At 36.2% G+C, this 21236-nt stretch overlaps 1 protein-coding gene across 1 annotated transcript in view; it reads left to right on the top strand.

The window, feature by feature from the left end:
- The first annotated feature begins 5389 nt into the window (after window positions 1-5389).
- NRIP1 (nuclear receptor interacting protein 1) overlaps window positions 5390-21236 on the top strand; it is a 77246-nt gene continuing 61399 nt past the window's right edge. The window contains exon 1 of the mRNA XM_070750269.1: window positions 5390-5862. The gene's annotated coding sequence lies outside the window, so the exon portion shown is untranslated. The remainder of the gene's footprint in view (window positions 5863-21236) is intronic.

Raw genomic sequence — 21236 nt, 5'->3', positions numbered from 1 at the left:
ACAACACTTCTCCAATCAAGATTGGTATGCAATTGGAGAGACATTGGTCCTAACTCCTGCTTCATGAGCAGATGGCAGCAGTGACTAAGAAGGTCTTCATCTGGAATTTCCTAAATTAGGAGACACTTTAGACAGTCATATCCTGATCACCTCGCAGTTTGACTAGTGCTATACTACATAGTGTAAGTGCTAAAAAACACTTGGAAAGCTTCAGTCCAGAATGCAGCAGCACAGACATTGATGATCATGCCCGGGTGAGGTTATGTAGTACCTTTGCTTTATGTACTCCAATGTTTGCTGCTTTGTTTCCAAATGCAATTTAATGTGAAGCTCATTACCTATATAGTGCTACATGGCATAGGTCTTGAGGGGCTGTTTATCTCCCATAGTACCGGTATGTTCCTAGTGTATTCGATCTGGTAAGGTTTATTTATTTATTTATTCAATTTTTATGCCGCCCTTCTCCTTAGACTCAGGGCGGCTTACAACATGTTAGCAATAGCACTTTTTTAAACAGAGCAAGGCTATTGCCCCCACAATCTGGGTCCTCATTTTACCCACCCCGGAAGAATGGAAGGCTGAGTCAACCTTGAGCCGGTGATGAGATTTGAACCGCTGACCTTCAGATCTACAAGTCAGCTTCAGTGGCCTGCAGTACAGCACTCTACCTGCTGCGCCACCCCGGCTCTGTGTTATTGTGTTCCATGTTGTTTCCATTAAATTATGTCATCTATTGGGACTCCAGAAGCATGCTATAGTGCCTGCTATCTGGAATGCATATCTGGATGGGTTCCAAACTGCAGGTAATTTGGAGAATCTTGAAGACTTGGCTCCTTGGCCAAGTTGTCTAAACTCCCTTCTTGGTTATATGAGTAAGATGAGCCGTGGTGACACAGGGGTTAGAGTGCAGTACTGCAGGCTATTTCTGCTGATCACCGGCTGCCAGCAGTTTGCAGATCAAACCTCACTAGGCTGAAGGCTGACTCAGTCTTCCACCCTACTTCAGAGGTCAATAAAATGAGGACCCAGATTGTTGGGGGCAATATGCTGACTATGTAAATTGCTTAGAGAGGGCTGTAAAGCACTATGAAGTGGTATCTAAGTCTAAATGGCATTGTTAGTACTAATAGGGTTTGCTTTGATTGCTCTCTGGTTTGGGCCATTTTTGTTGTCTGTTTTTATCATTATAGTATTTCCTCGAAAATAAAACCCAACCTGAAAATAAGTCCTAGCCCGATTTTGGTGTGTGTGTGTGTGCGCATGAAGGGCCGATAGTATCGGCCTTAAGCAAGCAGATGGTGAGAGGGAGTGGGCAGCAGGCTACGAAATAAGACATTCCTTGAAAATAAGACCTAATTGGTATTTTGATCAAAAAAATTATATATAACACCCAGTTTTATTTTCTTGTAAATATGTTATTATTTTATGGTTCCATGGGGCTTTATCTGTGAATTGTCCAGAGTTGCTGGGCAACTACTATTGCTGGGTGTTTAATATTATTATTAATAATAATACTTATTGAAATGAACAATACTATTTTTCTTATAAGTTGGATAGAGGGAAAACAAAAATTTAAAGGGAAATTAAGCTATTAAGTGTACTTGTAAATTTATTTGGCACAATTATGACTGAAAGAGGCTGATAAAATGGTCACTGGCCTTCAGTTTTAAGAAGTTTGTATGAACATGGAATTAAAGACTAATTGTTTAATAGAATTAGAAAAATATATGGAAATAAGACATGAATGAGAATAAATAAAATGCTACGTATGTGTTCTACATTGAGGAGAAAATAGGACAATGATGTCTGATGCCCTTTGTTTATTTATTAAATCAGTTTGTATGTTTGTCCATCTCAGCAAATGACTCTGGGCAGAAAACAATGTTAAAACAAAAACAATTACAATATATTTCAAAAATTAAAATACACAGTAACCGAGGAATATAATAATCAACAAGCATTAACGCAGCCAGGAGGTAGCTTCACACGTTTGGGGCCTCTGGCCAAGGCACAGAAACAGACCTTACAAAAGACTAGCAAAGTTAAGGCCATTCTGATCTCTAGAGGAAAAAAGTTCCATAAAATGTATTTATGTAAAAAGCACACAAAATATTTAATGGTAAATGCTAAATGTAGATTAATTTAGTATAAATGTGAGTGTAGTTTGTATTTAAATAATGCCAGGTTGTTCATTCAGAACCCAATTATTTGCAACAAATGTTGGTTTGTGTGGATCTGAAAAGTAATACTGTATGTTAAAGGGAAAAGTAGTGAGCTTGACAGTGTAAAATAGTTAACAGTGCAAGTTCTATATGAATGATAAATAAAACCAAAACAAAAAAAACCAAAACAACAACAAAAAAGCTGGACAATTGTAGTATAGCTTGGATAGAAAAAATTCAAGAAATTCAATTGCTGGAAGGAAGATTTTAGGTAATATATAATCTGTTTTAAGGAATGAGTATTTGTCAAAGGAAAAAAAATCTGCCCATTTTATTATAGGAAATTGAGTGTTGAATATTTTAAGAGATATGGTTTGTATTAATTTGCTTAAGCAATTTTTTAAAATTTGCTTAAGCAAATTTTTAATTTGCTTATTTATTTATTCTTTATTTTTCTCTGATTGTATATATTTTACATGGCTTTTTATTTTTTCTTTTGAACACTTGCCATAAATTTGGAAATGGAATGGTGTGAGAAGTTGATATTTATTTATTTATTTATTTATTTATTCATTAATTCATTCATTCATTCATTCATTCGATTTTTATGCCAGCCAACTCCCTGGGGACTCTGATATAATTTCTGTTTTTATTGTTGCCATTATTTAATTTCATGAAATATATATGACTGGTACCACTGAGTATATTCAATGTTAGAATATTTTATACAAAGCCTTACTTTAAAAGATTTCTTTCAACTAATCAGTGCCTGCTCTTCACTTTTACATATAGTAATAACACTAAAATTTTAAGTTAATTCTATTATGAATTAATGTTTTATCTTTCTTCTTCTATGTTAATCTTCCTACTATTTTGCAGAGCTTGTTTGAATTTATATAGCTTAGTCTAGCCAATGATTGTAATTAATTAAACACTGAAAATAATTTGCCTCACATGAAATACAGTATTACTTTCCCATTCTTAAAGTATTAATGTTGAATCAAATGCTGAACTTATATTAAGTTAGAGTCATATTTTCTTTTCATTAGGGACATTTCCCCCAAAACAGACTTCATTCACACTTTTTTCCTAAAATGACTTTCAATTTCAAGATGTGTCATGATAGATTCTCTGTAAAGGAATGCATCTTGAAGGCTGTAGGGCCCACACTTTATCTCAAGTTATATATAAAATGATATGTAAGATTATGTAAACATTAGTGACCCATTCATTAACCAGTGTTTTAATTAATAACATACAGGTAGTCTGGGACTTACAACAGTTCATTTAATGACACTTTAAAGTTACAATGACATTGAAAAATGTTTTTCACACTTATAACCTTTGTAGCATTCCCATGATCAGGTGATCAAAATTCAAATACTTGGCAACATTTACGACTGTTCCAGTGTCCCAGGGACATGTATCACCTGTTGTAATCTTCTGACAAGCCAAGTCAATGGGAAAGACAGATTCACTTAACAACTGTGTTGCTAATTTAACCACTTCAGTTATTCATTTACCAGCTGCTGAAAGAAAGGTCATAAAATGGGGCAAAACTCATTTAACAACTATTTCATTTAGCAACAAAATTCTGGCTTCAACTGTGATAGTAAGCTGAGGACTATCTTTTAAGTACTTTGTTGTGTCACAAGCCAACATTTACTGCAAATCAATTGGGTTCTGAATCAACAACGTGGTATCATCATAGTCAAATGTTATTTAGATGTTAAATATTTAAACGTTATTACATTTTGTTATAACAATTGATAATTTACCTGGGATTTGGCAAGTTAATGAAATTTTGGTCTATAAACCTGTTACACTGTAAGGGAGTGGATGGTCCTTTATGACAAGCTATCTTTTGTTCCAAGGCAAAATTATTGACTTATTATCTAATTGTTCAATACAATTATTATAGTAGTTTAAATTTTGGGTTCAACTAATCCAGATGTAGGCATTTTATGACCTGCAGGCAACATCCACCTATTTGGGTGTCTTTGTCTAGCCTGTGGTGATGGGAGGGGGGCAGTAGTGGCAATGAGAGAACAGTGGTGGCTGGGGATAGCAGGGGGCAGCCAGGGGAAAGCAGGAGGGGGCAGCAGCCCTCCACTAGTTTCTCATGTGGCCCTTTGGAAAAATTATTTGCCTACTACTGATCTAACCACACTTTGACTGAATGTTAAATAGAAATTTTTGAGGAACTTTGGTAGACATGAAATAAAATCTGGTAGAAGAATTAAAACAACAACTGAAACATAATGCAGCAAGATGAAATGCAAGTGCACCATAAAGTTATTTATTTATTTCCTGTTTAGAAAGTCTTAGGGGAAAATATAATTATATTATATTATTGTTTCTATTATTGGAAAACAATGTTATTTAGGTCACTGGCTCCTAAATACTAGAATTTTTACCACACTTAAAAGATTTTTTGAATTTTTGGACATCTGATTATTGTATTTCCTTTCACTTTTAATCTTTTAGATAACATATAGTTGTCATATTCCTTAGTTTCATGTACATTAAAAAGATTTTGATATATTGATATTTTTCTAGATGTTATTCTATGTCTGGCTAAATTTGAATATTTGCTCTGTATCAGTTCACTACCAGCCAACATGAAATCATTCCTCTGAGGAAATTATTTGAACTTCCCTAATTACTGTCTCCTGAAAAATCTAAAGCAATTGGTGTTAAATTGCGCTTCAGCTCTCTCTTTCTCTCTCTCACACACACCTTGGTTTGCCATGCCTTTTGTTGACTGTATATTCAAATCAACTTTTTATTTTATTTATTTATTTATATTTTATCAAGCACTTTTTGTAATATACATAAATATAACATTGTTTATATACATAAGATGAGTACTGATAAGAGGGAACAATTGGACAGGGATGGTAGGCACACTGGTGCGCTTATGCGTTTGCTGGTGTATTATGAACTTTGAAATGAACTTTATTTGCAAGCCTTGTAGCCTTCCATGAGACGGTTGCCAAATAGTCAGCTGTGATTTGTGTCAAAGATACAATGGAAGATTTTTCCTAGCTGGTGGTGGGAAAGAAAAAGGTTAAAGCAGCGAAACTTGGCTAAACCGATGAATGGCACACACACAGAGAGAGGGGGGGGCGAGGGAGGGAGGGACTGACAGGCTGGGAAGAAGGGAGGGGAGTGAGGGAAGATCGTAGGCTGCGGGTGAGGCTTTGAAAGTCAGCCTCGCAGGCATTGCAGCAGAGCCCCGAATCAGGGAGAAAGGAGGAGGACATTTACACACAGAGACGCAGATACCCTGTGGAGAGGGTGAGGGCAGCTTCCTGAAAGGGCATTGTGTAGTAGTGCTAGTGCAGATATGTCTCTGTGCGCTTTCGTGTCGGCGTCGGAGGCGGCGGCTTCACGAGTTGCTTGGTAGAGCGGCGGCCGCTTTCTCCTCCCCTTCCCTTCCCTTAAGCCGCCACTCGTCGGAGCTCCGCCACGCTAGAATTAACTGTCTTTTGAGTTCGCGTCCGCTTGTCACGGGTGGCCTTTGGAGCAAGGGGAGGTGCGCTCTGGCGCGCGCGCGCGCTCAGAGCTCTCTGACGGGCTGCGGACAGGCGGGCCGGCGCTCGCTCCAGACAGGGCTGCCGCCGCCGCTGCTTCCTGAGGACGGAAATGGTAGTCGCGGAAACGACCGGCGGGAATTCCACGAGCCTCATTTTGGGAGGTAAGTGTGAGGTCCCCGGTTGGCCTTTCGCCGGGGGAGGGGTACAAGGAGGGCGGGTAGAAGAGGACAGCGAGGAAGAAAATGGAAATGGCCGCGGCTGAGGTTAGGGATTCCGGAGGTAGAGCGAGCTGGAGAGGCGCCGCTTTGGCAACCTGACAAGAACTGGGATCAGGGAGAGACTTAAACGGATGGATGGAGCCGTGGGGCACAGACGCCGGAGGAAGAATGGGGAAGGGGGCACTTCGGATCTTTCAGTATTATTTCCGGTGGAACCGGTCAGTTCCCCCCCCCCTCGCTTTCCCTCCCCCCCTCCCTCGCCACAGGAGCTATATAAATAAAGTTTGGAGGCGAATTAGGAAAGCAGAGAGAGCAAAGTTTGTGCCCCCTATCCTCGGGCTTTCCAGCCTGGTGTATGGGGCGGTTTTAAAAAATGATTATTGTTATTTTTCCCTTTCGCATCCTCCATAATTTCCCCTCAACCTTTCTCTGAATTGGAGAGCCCACAAAGTCTTGTGCGCAGTAGCTGCAGTTCCACCAGCTGCTCCTCTGCGGCTTATTTAGAGCCGAGGCAAACCTTGGCGAGCTTCTGAAGGCTCAGCCCTCTTCTTCCCACTCCCTTCCTTGCTCCAGAGTCTCCTCGTACCGCTCCGAAGCTCCCGTTTCTTCTTTAATTTGCATGCACAACCGCTCAAGACAAGGCCGTGCCTCTTTTCTGCCTGGGCTCACCTCGTTATTTATTCACTTCCTTTCCATTGGCAAACAAGGAGATATGCACGCGTGCATGTATGCACACAGATATTAAGAATTTTGTTCTTCGTCTATCCTGATCTTCAATAACATATTTCCGAATCGCTTAGTTCAATAATGTATTCCCACTTTCTTTTGCCTTGTTCCAAGCGCAACCATATCTTGTTGCACCATTTATCTCTGGTGATGATTTTCTTGGCCAGGGCTTCTTCAGAAATAATAGGGAGAAAAATGATAAAATCCCTATGGGTTTTTGAACTGTACTTACTGAATTTATTGATAAACAGTTGTGATTGGAAGATCACTGGCAGTGGTATCAAGAAACTTTAAAAAAGTATAAAGTGTATAATTTACTTGCTAACAGTGTCAACCCTTAGCATATACAGTACTGTATACTGTATTTGTTATAAAGTTGTGACCTTACTAAATATGAAGTGCAATATATGGATAATGTATATTATTTTTGACAACTTTTTTTCTATATATGTAGTTTATTTGCCAAACTAATTATTTCTACAATACTGAGTGGCATATTTTTAGTACAAAACAGATATAGTGTCATGCCTAATATAATTCACAGAGTTCTTGGGAACATAGGACAATTCAACTTTTAATTTCAGTTTGATTTTAGTGATGAAGGTTGCTCTTTTCTCTCTGGAATAAAGCCTGTTATAAAAGAAAAGATGAATGAATCTGTATTTAACTTTTAATGGATTATAGCTCAGTGTGACATATGTCACATTCTCAGTAGACTAGTTAAGCATGTGTGATCTGAATAGGCAATGTGCTTAATAACACCGAAGTATGTTATGTTTCTAAGTGTTCTGTTTTTGCTTTCTGTTTGTCTCTGATATTTTTAAATCTTTCTTTTTAAAAAGTTTTTGGATTTTTTTAATTCAGGAAGGAATACAGGAAGGAACCTCTTTTTATATATATAAAAAATCCGTAAAGCATTGATTTAGGACAGATGATAAGAAAAATATTGGTAGAGGCGTGGCTATTTTTAATTATTGTAAAACAAATGCAGTGTTTGGAGGGAATATTTACATGATGGAAGTTCCTAAATTTAAAGTAAGGTGTAGATAATTATTTGTGTTTCAGAAAATATGACTTGATTTTTAAGTAAATTCCCGGGCACAGACTGATCATATAAATATACACAAATACATTGCCAATAAAGGTGTGGCACTGAGTATGTGACTTATTAATGGAATGTGTTCAAAGCTTCACTTACTCAGTAAATTCCAGATTCTTTCAGTTGCTTGTATTTGCTCAATACTTAACAGGTATAGAGCTTAGCATGATTAATTTGCTATTGGCCCTTATTTTGGGATATACTTTAAGTTTTTCTTCATAATTGGAATAGGGTTAAAATATATAGAGTACCATCTTTATTATAGCAATGGCAGTAGCACTTAGACTTATATACCACTCCATAGTGCATCACAGCATTCTTTCAGTGGTGCACTATGTCATTATATAACTTTACTAAACCAGGGTTGCTAATTTCTCTCCCTTCCCCCTTTATTTCTTTGGGGAGTGAGGGGGAGTAAAAGTAAAAGATAGAACTGGTCATATTGCTGCCTTTCTGGGGGTTTTTATGAGCTTTGAATTGCATTTTTAATCATTGTATGGATGCTTTTTCACAAATTATTAATATTTATAAGTTTCCAAAATTGTATTTATATTAAATAACCCTGCATTATAATTTTTAGAAAAAAGTGTCAGTCGTTTTCAAACAACAGAGTTTAGTGTAGGGTGGAACTGTAATCAACAGAAGATGTTGACATATGAATTTGCTTGTTGAAAGATCAGGTTTTTCATATTCTTTTCCTAGTCATTTGCACATTATTGTGATTTTTTTTGTGTGTGCTTGGACTCCTACAAATTCCTAAAAGGCCTATGAATTATTTTTAAAAAGTTAACTCAAGCTTGATTCTTGTGACTAACCAACACATTCATGTTGTCTTGGAAACAATACATAGATCTATTACAGAAGGCTTAATTGCTTTCTTCCAGGAGGTCTTTTTCTCATTATTCTGATCTTAAAAAAAATAAGATCACCAAGAGGTGCTAGATTCTATCACCAATGGTGGTATGGATTTAAAACTGAATATAATTAACTGAAATATTTTGCTTAAGTTGCTTTTTTACAAGTGTATAATACCTGCCACAAAAAATTAAAACATCACTTTAAAAGAAATCAACCACTAGCTTGTCATATGTCTGAATTGGTTTGAAAGACTTGTATGTATGCTAATGAATTGTCTTTAGTTTTAATTAGGATTTTAGCAATTAGTTTTTTTCTTGACTTATTTTTCTTGCTGTTGTTATATGTAATTTTTATATTGTTGTAAGCCACCCTGAGTCCTTTGAGATTGGGCAGCATAGAAGTAAAATTAAATAAATAATAAATAAATAAATAAATAAAAGCATGGGATGCTTAAAGGTTGGTTTGGATAGGTTGATCCTGGATAAGAATTCTTATTCTGCCTTTGTTTCTAGTAAAAACTTAATTTCAATATCTGAGTGAAATGCATTTCCATAATTCTTTAGATTTGCTGTTTAAACTTTATATTAAATATGATTACTCTGTAGATTTTTAAAAATATAGATGAAATTCTGCATGTAGTGAAAATTGACAATTAATATAGATCACTTCCAATAAGTATGGTGGGGGAAAGTGAAAGTACTGTACTTCCTCTGATTACACTCTTAGGAAAATCCATTAAATTACATTAATTAGTAGATATTCCTCAGAACTGTGGGGGGGGGGGGGAAATTGAGAAAGAAGTTAGATTGCGGATCTAGTTATAAGTACAGATATAGATGTGCCGAATTTATAGATTATTGCCTTTATCAACTAACATAATGTACTGTTAAAAATCTACAAGTTAAATGCCCTCCAATTCACACCAAATCTAGTTGGTTTTCAGGTTAGTGATCTCTTTTATCTGTGCTTCTAAAAATGTCATTTAAAGCATTGATCAACAAAATGATTGATGCATTTTGCAACAAATATGGAAAATACAAAAACTACAGTATTTGATTTTATGTAAATTTCCTGGTATCTTGTTTGTTGAATATGACAGTACTGTACTGTTAATATTATGTTTCAGTACAACAGGTTTTTAATCATCTAAGAATGCCAAGATACAAAAATCTAACTGCTGTAGAAGTTACATAAAATTATGAAGGTCTGAAAGATGCTGCATAGTCTTGGATGGAGATACTGCTTCCAGTGAATCAGGGTTGATACAAATAATTTATGATCAGTGCTATTGCTTGTTTGTTATTTGCCACCAAAATAGACTTTGGCCATTTTAGAATGTGTTTCCAGTTTATAGAGATCAGTACCAAGACCTAAGAAAAAGTTAGTGCCTTGGAATGTTTTTAGAATGTCACTAAAAGTGTATTACAGTGCATAAGGGGGGAAAAGTTATTAGCTACAGCATTAAAATTTACCACATGGAATAATATTAATCAGTCTTTCTACTATATTGATAAGGAGCCAGTTCATAAGGAGAGAACAAACACATATCAATACACAAGCATACATTCAGAATGAAATGTATTTCCATTGTAAATAACCATTATCTATTGTAACATTGTATGTTTTATTAGTTTCTTTTTTCTTTTTCCTCATTTGTTCTTTTTTCTTTTTATGTTTTATATAAGCATAATAAAGAGTTCCAAATAAGAAACTTCAGTATGCAATTGCTGATCAACATCAATGATTCCCCCAGTAGTAAATGTGAAAAGGCTTCTTTAAATCCACAACATTTTAACAATTATTACGTAGTATAATCTGTTGGCTGTCGTTATGTTCTAAAAGGCAAAAAAAAAAGGCAACACTATTCAGCATTACAAAACAAATACTGAGCTCAGATTATCTTAAAAGTATATTTATCTGACATGTTTTATACTCTAACCCTATACAGGTAGTCCTTGTCTTATAACTGTTTGCTTAGTGACCATTTGAAGGTACAACAACACTAAAAAAAGTGACCTACGGCCATTTTCCACATTTATGACTGTTACAGCATCTCCATGGTCATGGGATTTACATTTGGATGCTTGACAACTGATTCACATTTATGATGGTTGCAGTGTCCTGGGATAACATGATCACCTTTTGCAACCTTCTGACAAGTGAAATCAATGGCAAAACCAGATTCAATTAATAATTGTGTTACTAATTTAGAACTGCAGTGATCCACTTAACAACCATGGCAAGCAAAGTCATAAAATACTCATTTAACAACACAAACTTTGGGCTCAATTGGCATAAGTTGAGGACTTACCTGTACAGTACTTAACTTTCTAGATGTAAGGTCCATTTAATTCAGTAGGGCTTAGCTTTTGGGTAGAATTGGTATTGCTTCAGAAAATTACTAATTTATGCAATTAAGTGACTTAGACAAGCAATTTGTCTACAAGTAGAACAACAAGTAGCTTTTGTATGTTATTTTATTGTTGTTCGCCACCCTGAATCCACAAGCATATAAATGTAATTAATTAAATAAATAAATTGCATCTCAGACCATGTAGAATTCTTGTATAAGTTACTCAGATCCTGCAGGAAAACTTTTTGAAAGTAGGAGGTTCTCCTTTCCCCTTTCCCCCCTCTACCACCATCTCTACCTCCTCCAAAAAAAAATAAGAATGGAATCAGAAATGTATCTGATCATTAAAATATGTCTTAGTAAAAACAATAATAAAAAATTGCCACTGACTTTTTTATTGCTTGTGTCTTTGTTGTAAAGATATCTGTTCTATAAATTGAATCAATAGCTTTATTTTTTCATAATGAACTTTAAAAATAATTTAACAAATGAATAAATTTATAACTGATTCAAATGAAAGGATTATATTCAGGAAATACATTTTTGACTTTTGGACAGAAGAAAATATAGCCTTCTCCCCTCTTCACTTGCCACAACTTCAATTTTTATTTGCAAGACCCTTAGTCTGGATGGGGCTATTATTTGTTTTTGGAGATTAATTTCTTTTCTAGTAATATCATATTTTCATACATACTACGTGACTGTTATTATGTACTAGTAAATATGTCATAATATTTTATTTATTTATTTATTTGATTTCTATAGCCACCTATCTTAATGATTCTGGATGGCTTATAATTAAAATATATATTACAATTGAAACAATAAAAATATTTTACTGTAGAATATGGTGGGCAGAAATGGACTTAGAACCTGCTTTTCTTTTCACCAATCTCCAATAATAATTTGTTGTAAGCATCATACTATAATACATTATATTATCTAATGAGAGGAGGTGTTTCCAGAAAAATGTTCCAGAGACATCTTTGGGTAATGCTTTTCTTATGTATTTATGTATTGTATTTTTAGGATGTTGTATGAAAACACAATTGCATTGCATCAGTTAAAAAAACATAGTTAAAATATCCATGCTAAGTGTAAATAAATTAAAACCCACCATTTATTATGCAAAATGATAAAAACTTAAAATATTTTAATTTATTAATAATCAAAATGGAAAGTAAATAAAATAAATTTGTAATGACACTTTAATGTAGTAGTTATGGTGCTGGTCTAGAAACAAGGACATTGTGAGTTCTAGGACTTCCTTAGACACAAAAACCAGCTGGAGATTTTTGATTAATCACTCTTACCCCAACTATAGTCATAGGTTATTATTGTGAGGGGGAAAGGAGATAAGTATGTTAGTGCCATCTCTGTGCATGTGCGCATACGCACGCACCAGCAACCAACACAAAATATATGTCGGGATAAAAATATAATTAAAAACAAACACTAAATAACACAAATAAATTTTAGTAAATTTAATTCTGGTGATTATAAGCTACTCTACTTATTTTCTTCAGTAGTTTTTAGAACAAAAAGAATAGAGCAAGCCTTAAATCTGAGAAACTATTTCATCATCAGAGAGTGGCAACAGTAAAACAGTGAACATTGAAACATATTGTTGGCTCACTAAATGGAATTTATCACTTTGTTGATTTTCAAACAAAAATTAGCTATTGTAAATTTGAAAAGCCAAGTTTTAGCCAAAATATACATGGAAAGGTAAAGGTTTCTCCTGACCACTCATGTCTGACTCTAGGGCCATGATATCAAACCAGTAGCACACGTGCCACAGGTGGCATGTGGAGCTATATTGGAAGGCATACAAGATGTTGCTCTTGGGAAAGGCCATTTCGCTCTCTGGATGCTTCAGAGAAGCTTCCCTAAAGCCTTGGTTTGTCTGTTGGGATGTTTTTTGTAGTCCGGGGTTTCAGGAAGCTTCCCTGAACACTCCTGAGTTCAAAAAACAGCACAGTGGGCAAACAAGAAGTATGTTTTCTGAATTTCTGGTTTGCCCGTTGTGCTGTTTTTTTCACTCTGGGCTTCAGGAAGCTTCCCTGGACCCTACAGAGTGCAATAAACAGCACAACGGGCAAACTGGAACTCTGTTTTTCTGTACTTCCGGTTTGCCCGTTTTTTTCACATCGCAGGCTTCAGTGAGGCCTGTGTGCATGCGAGGGGACGGGGGATTGTGTGCATTCACCAGAGCATCATGGGGGTGCACATGCGTAGAATGGGAAAGTGGGGTAGCGTGCACACAGGCTAACACACCCACACACCCCATTTTGGCACACAAACCATAAAAAGTTCACCAACACTGCGGTGGGGGCTATGCTCACCTCTGTTGCTTAGCTGAGACAGCCATATTACAAGGCTGCCTCATGTAGCCAGCATGAGTGTTACCCTCCCACTAAAGTGGTACCTATTTATCCACTTGCATTTGAATACTATTGAACTGCTAGGTTGGCAGGAGCTGGGGCAAGAAATGGGAACTCACCACTTCGTGCTTGGGTCTTGAACCAGGGCTATAGCTTTCCAGCTGACCAACCAAACATCTTTAACAGCTGAGCCATCAAGCCCCCTAAACTATACATATTTATTTATGTCCTAATTATTTTCAACTGAAATCAATAAAATTAGATACTAATTTTATTTGATATATTGAAATTGATAACAGAATCAAATTACACATAAAAATGTTGATGCCATTGGTTTATTAACATTAACATTGTAAATGTTCTTTTTCCAAGGGAAGTAAGCCGTTCTCAAGAGTTATCAAATATTTATCTTTTATACTGTCAATTATATAGTTCATAACAAAACCTAAATATGCCTCTTTTTATACTGGCACACAGGCACATAGCCATTGGATCATGTCATCTTGTGATAAAAATGTACAAGTGTCTTTTTAAAAAAGATCTATTCATATTTACATTTATTCAGTTGTTTATATTATTATTTATATTGATGTTAAGATAAGGATTGTTTTGGGAATTTATTTTATTTAGTGTATGGCATGTTTTAGGGAAATAATTATTTTAGGGGTGCCACAAAAAAGAGAGATCAACCTATTTTTCAAAGCACCAGAAGGCAGGATACAATAATCGGAAACTAATTTAGAGAAGCAATCTAGAACTAAGGAGAAATGTTTTTAACTTCAGAACCTAGATTTTTGAATTGATATTCGAAAAACCTATATTATAATCTTAAAATCCCCCTTAACCTACTCATATTTAATGGATAAAAATGACATTTTGTGTAATTTAATAGAACAACAAATTGATTTTGAAGAAGGTAAGTATCAACTTAGCCTTGAAAAAGAAGAGGTTAAAAAGAAACACAAGATTGCCCTTGAGGAATGGCTTAGGAATTTGCTAGTCTTCAGCACTGAGAGGTGCTTTGACGTTAACACAATATCAAAGAGTAAAGATATCAGCAATGATCTTAGAAAAGCAATTGTTGCTGCCCCATTAATTGTCAAGCACATGGGAAATCGGGAGATTCAAGCAGTTTGTATAAGTATAAAGATTTATTGCAGGCTTAAATTCTGTACAAGAATGGGGAGAGTGATCGTTAAGGGAAATGTGGAAGAATTAAGAATAGAATGGAATTCAAGGTGGGCTGGACTTAGATCACTTACAGGCAAGAAGGTACTTGTGATTTATGACAACTTTGACCCCTCCCTTTGGCTCAGCCTGATCATCTCCTACATCAATCCGGGAAGGGCCATAAGGCTATTTCCAAATAATTTAAAGTCATTCATTCTGCAGTGAGGAAGATTTTTCACAAGTGGAAAACATTCAAGAATTGCCAATCTTCCCAGAAGTAGATGTGTCAGAATGGTCAAAAAATTGGCAACTTCACAGATATCATCTCTAATGATCTAAGTGCTATATCTCGTTGTAACAACATTGCTAAAAAGGCATTAAGAGTTGTTAACTTAATCTTGTGCAGCTTCTCTGGTAATATTGTACAGTACTTCTATCAAGAGCAGACCTGGGCAAGATGCAGCCTGGGTGTCGAATGCGGCCCGCCCGCTGTCTGTGACACGGAGGTCGGTCCAACTTTTCTAGATAAGAACCAGCCGGGGTGGCGCAGCAGGTAGAGTGCTGTACTGCAGGCCACTGAAGCTGACTGTAGATCTGAAGGTCAGCAGTTCAAATCTCATCACCGGTTCAAGGTTGACTCAGCCTTCCATCCTTCCGAGATGGGTAAAATGAGGACCCGGATTGTGGGGGCAATAGGCTGGCTTTGTTAAAAAGTGCTATTGCTAACATGTTGTAAGCCGCCCTGAGTCTAAGGAGAAGGGCGGCATAAAAATCCAATAAATAAATAAATTTCTCATGTGGCCCTATGGCAAAATTAATTGCCCACCTCTGATCTAGATCATATAAACATTTGCTAGACCAATTTTCAAATACAGCTCACTGACTGAAATCTGCACTGCATTTTGGACATTAACACAACTGGGCGAGTCCAGAGATATTTCATGAGAAACATCTTCTACTCCTCTGTTTGCAACAGAATACCTTATGCCACCAGACTTGAAATTTTGGGCTTAGACAGTTTAGAAGCATGCCACCTTCTGTCTTACCTAAATTTAGTACATAAAATTATTTGCTACAATGTCCTACCTGTCAATGAATACTTCAGCTTCAAACAGAACAATACACGAGCATACAGTAGATATAAACTTAAGGTAAATTGCTCCAAACTCGATTGCAGAAAATATAACTTCAGCAATAGTGGTCAATGCCTGGAATTCACTACCTGACTCTGTGGTTTCTTCCCCAAACCCCCACAATTTTAACCTTAGATTGTTTTGCTGACCTCACTCCATTCCTAAGGTCTTTCAAGGGTGTGCACCATTATGCCTACCGTCCCTGCCCTAATGTCCCCATTTACTTGGATCCATTTCATGTATTTGTTTATACTTATATCTGTTATCTTATACATGCTTGACAAATAAATACATGAATTAAAAAATAGATGTCCTAGCAAATTCACCTCAAGGTCAGACCATGCAATGCTCAGACAAATTCCCCAAAAAATCCAGGAGGTACATCTCACACTCTACAGGTCTCAGTTAGCATGTTAAATATTAAAGTTCATGATAATACAATTAGAAAAGACTGAACAAGAATGGTTGCTTTGGAGGGGATATTGGGGGGAAAAGTCTTCTGTTTAAAAAGAACATGGCAGCACATCTTAGGTTTGCAAAGGTTGCATTTTAACAAATCAAAGTCTTCTAGAATGCTGATTTTTGGATAGATAAGACCAAAGTGGAAATGTTTAGCCATATAGCACAGGGCCATATTTGGTGAAAACCAAACATAACATATCAGCACAAACATACTAACCATCAAGCATGGGAATGGAGGTGTAATAATTTGGGCTTGTTTTGCAGCCATGTGGCCTGGGCACTTTGCAGTCATTGAGTTGACCATAAATTCCTCTATATACCAAAGTACTATAGTCAACTGTAAAGCCATCTGTCCACAGCTAAAGCTTGGCCAACAATGCAAGAGGATAATGAGTCTAAGCACATTAGCAAATCTACAACAGAATGGCTGAAAAAGAAAATAATCAAGGTCTGGACCTCAGTCTGACTGAAATGCTGTGCAGGATCTCAATAGAGCTGAGCATAAATGTCTACAAACCTCAATGAACAGAAACAATTTTGTAAAGAAGAGTGTGTCAAAATTCCTCCAAAAAAGAAACTAAGAGACTAATAAAACCATACAGAAAACAATTACTTCAAGTTATTGCTGCTAAAAATGGTTCTAAAAGCTACTTAATTATAAGCTGTAGTTGGAGTTACTGGCTGTATACATTCACAGAAGCTGAAGTTTGAGTTACTGGCTGTTTTAACTCACAGAGGCTGGGGTGGAGTTATTGGCTGGAAGTTGGAAGTCTGTGAGAGAGAACCAGGAGAACGGTAGTGGCCCATGTGCCTAGTGGTGGGTGAATCAAATAACATTGCTAAATTTAATGTCTAAAGAAAAAAAAAGACTAGAGACATGACAGCAGTGTTCCAATATCTCAGGGATTGCCACAAAGAAGAGGGAGTCAGGCTATTCTCCAAAGCACCTGAGGGTAGGACAAGAAGCAATGGGTGGAAATTAATCAAGGAGAGAAGCAACTTAGAACTAACGGGAAAGTTCCTGACAGTTAGAAATTTAATAGTGGAACGATTTGCCCCCAGAAGTTATGAATACTCCAATACTGGAAGTTTTAAGAAGATACTTGATAAGTGTTTGTCTGAAGTAGGGTAGGGTCTCCTGCTCAAGCAGGACTTCTAAGGTCCCTTCCAACTCTGTTGTTGTTGCTGCTGTTGTTGTTGTTATTAAGTGTGCTTAGTTTTTTTATTTCTCTATTTGCCTTTCTTTTTGTAAAATAAATGATGACATAATGTAATTTGTTATGTGTTGCTCATCTGAAGTGTTATTTACCTGCTAAGAACTGCTAAGAACCATATAATTTTTACTACATCCTGATACATAAAACCATAGAACTCAAAGGGTGTATGCCCCACTTCCCATGACTATATAACTATGTGTGTGTGTGTGTGTGTGTGTGTGTGTGTGTGTGTGTGTGTGTGTGTAGATTGTTCTGAGTTCGGGTTTTGCCCCGTGTAATATTTTGAGTGTCTATGCGACGTTTCGGTGAAATCACATTCACCATCATCAGGCTGAAGTTATATACTGCTCAAAAAAAATAAAAGGAACACTTAAACAACACAATATATCTCCAAGTAAATCAAACTTCTGTGAAATCAAACTCCACTTAGGAAGCAACACTGATTGACAATCAATTTCACATGCTGTTGTGCACATTCAATTTTGTACAGAACAAAGTATTCAATGAGAATATTTCATTCATTCAGATCTAGGATGTGTTATTTGAGTGTTCCCTTTATTTTTTTGAGCAGTATATTTCACTGTTGAAATTTCTCTTGGTGGCATACAAAATGAGAAAGATGTTCATGCTAGCAAGGTTTAATACTCTACTTTTGAAGCTTGCAAAAGGGCAGTTTAATAATATTCTCTATTTATAGCACTATTGCATATGCTTGAAAGAGCCATTAAACCAACATAGTATAAAATAAATCAGGGTTAGAAATCTATACACTTGTCACCAAGATCATGTGTTAAACTGAGCCAGAATTATATTTTGATAAGTAGATATCTTTGTCTTTTGATACATTATGAAATTACACTTTTGAGCAATACATATCTCTATCTTTTAATATATCAATGTATGTATTTGTGCTTTGATTATTTATTCTATAAAATAATAAAATTTATAATTTTTCAAGGGGCTTCTAAGCAGAGAGGAATCTTTCAAAATTATTTGAAAGTTATAGGCCAGTGATGGCGAACCTATGGCATGGGTGCCACAGGTGGCATGCGGAACCATATCTGCTGGCATGTGAGCTGTTGCCTTAATTCAGCTCCAACGTGCATGTGTGTGCCAGCCAGCTGATTTTTGGCTCGCAGAAAGGCTCGGGGGGGGGGGGGGCATTTTTGGCTTCCAGAGAGCCTCAGGGGGGATGGGGAAGGGCGATTTTACCCTACCCCAGCTCCAGGGAATCCTTTGGAGCCTGGGGAGGGTAAAATCCGAGCCTACTGAGCCCACCAGAAGTTGGGAAATAAGCCATTTCCAGCCTCCAGAGGACCTTTTGGGGGAACTTGTTTTCACCCTCCTCAGGCATTCAATTATGGGTGTGGGCATTCATGCATGCGTGATAGTGCCCGCCCACGCTCTTTCGGCACCTGAGGAAGAAAAGGTTCACCATCATTGTTATAGGCAATACTTCTGTTTTTACCTTTTTGAAATCAAGCTAATTTTTTGAGGTTCTGCATTTTATTCCTTTACTAGCAATATGAAAATTTCCAGGACCATGTAGGTTTTGTGTTTATTTTTTTGTTTTTCATTTTGTCAATTTATATTTTAGGCTGATTATGTAAAGCTGTTGTATTTTGGATTTATTGAAATTCAATATTAGGAAGAATCACTATAGCATTTATTGATCATGTGCCATCAGGTCGCTTTCCGCTCTTAGTGGAATAGATAGATTTTCTGCATGACAATCTGTTCCTAACCTGGTTGTCACGTCTTTCAACACCCATCACCAGTAATACTGGTGGTCATTTTCTCTCTTTCCAGCTTGCACAGCCATAGAGCCTTCTTCAGAGACATATGTCTTTGTATAATGTCTAAACTGAAATAGCATACTGTCGTATTAATTGATAAGGTGAGCTCTCTATTTTGTTTGTAGATGAATTGAAGTTAATCTGTCAGGAACCACTAATTTCCAGGCTAGAGAAAACCATATCACCATATAATGTGTTCACCTAAAACTGGCACAAGAATGACCAGGTATCCATCCATTCAGAAGAGTCAGCCGGAAAAGCCTAGACTTTAAACTTTAGAGTATTGACCTCTGTAAAAAGCATTGACTCCTTTGCACTGCAGAGAGCAAATCATTTGTGTGTCATGCTGTCATTTTTGTCAGCAACAAAAAATCTAAAATAGGCAAGTCATATTTTAAAATCTTCTACCAGTTAGCCTATTCCTGAGTAAGGAATTAAATGTCTGTGCAGCTGAGATTTATTGCTGAGTTCTTCTATGAAGGCTAACTATAGTCCTTACTTATATCAATGCTTGTTTGAAATTTTCTTGGCAGTATTTCTTTTTTGAGGATAGGATCAGAATTGTTGGATTCCTTTCATTTTTGAAGAGAGGAAAGTAGCATTTACACTTTCAGCAGTTTAAATGGCATTTACAGCAACTTGTTAGTTTATCATATTTGAACTTGTACTAGATAAGGTTAATAGGTTAGCAACAGAAGGTCAAATTACGAGGCATTAAGCTTAATTAAAGCAGAGCAGGAGAGGCAGGAATTTGTGACAGCTAAATAGGTTCCCTGCAGACTAATGCCAGTTATGGTGGAACTATGCCTTAATTTAAGTGATGATTAACAGTTTGACATGCTAGACATTTCTAGCCAATCCCATATGTTCTAGAGGTTAAGAAAGCACACCTTTGTGAGATGATGGATTGATTTTGATGCCTTTCTGGTAAAGTTCAGAAGTCCAAGGCCAGTGCAGTAACTGTAAGTTAAAGTTACATTGCTTAGTAATCTTTAACTGTAACTCTTTTGAATTGTGGCTACCTGTAAACTATAACATTGCTATAGAAGACAAATAACTTGTAAACCAAGTTATGAGAACTAGAAGAGATATAACATGTGGCATATGCCTGTATATTCACTTTGAAAGAGAGTTGGTTGTAATTAATTTTCTAAAGTCATAACAAAAATAGTTTACATTAGCATGGACTTTTCTGATAATCATCACATTTTCTGTTTGAAATTGAACACTAAATTCTGAAAGTGACTCACTTGTTCCATTTTAAAAAAAACTTTTGAGAAATAGTTAATCACTATTAAAGAAAAGCATAGAGAAAAAATGAGTTTTATGACACAGTATGTGAGAAGGTGTTATACAATGTACGGCAGAATGGGAAAGTGGGATACAATGATCGTAGAATGGTACAGGAACACGAATGCAAAAGTGGCTGCAAGATTTGTAAAGTGCGAAGTACAGAGTTGGAAATTCAAAGTAAGATATAAAAAAGCTCACTGTATAAAACTGTTAACATATGATCTTTATATATACGAACCTCCATAGAACTATATATGCATTCATTGATTTAGGACGTATGAAGTCATTTTTAAGCAAATATGCATATGTGCCAAATAAGTATAATATAGAATAGAATAGAATAGAATAGAATTTTATTGGCCAAGTGTGATTGGACACACAAGGAATTTGTCTTGGTGCATATGCTCTCAGCGTACATAAAATAAAATATACATTTGTCAAGAATCATGTGGTACTTAATGATTGTCATAGGGGTCAAATACGTAATGAAGAAGCAATATTAATAAAAATCTTAGGATATAAGCAACAAGTTACAGTAATACAGTCAACATGGGAGGAAATGGGTGATAGGAATGATGAGAAAAACTAGTAGAATAGAAGTGCAAATATAGTAGATAATCTGACAGTGTTGAGGGAATTATTTGTTTAGTAGAGTAATGGCGTGCGGGAAAAAACTGTTCTTGTGTCTAGTTGTCTTGGTGTGCAGTGCTCTGTAGCGACGTTTTGAGGGTATATACAGTATTAAGTGTATAGTGTATATCTATATCTGTGTGCCAGATCAGTGCAACATGTATATGTGGATACCGAATGTCTGTTTAGTTCAATA

Source organism: Erythrolamprus reginae, chromosome 4 (assembly GCF_031021105.1).
Source record: "Erythrolamprus reginae isolate rEryReg1 chromosome 4, rEryReg1.hap1, whole genome shotgun sequence".
Classification (NCBI taxonomy): Eukaryota; Metazoa; Chordata; class Lepidosauria; order Squamata; family Dipsadidae; genus Erythrolamprus; species Erythrolamprus reginae.
This window is presented reverse-complemented; position numbering and strand designations above follow the sequence as displayed.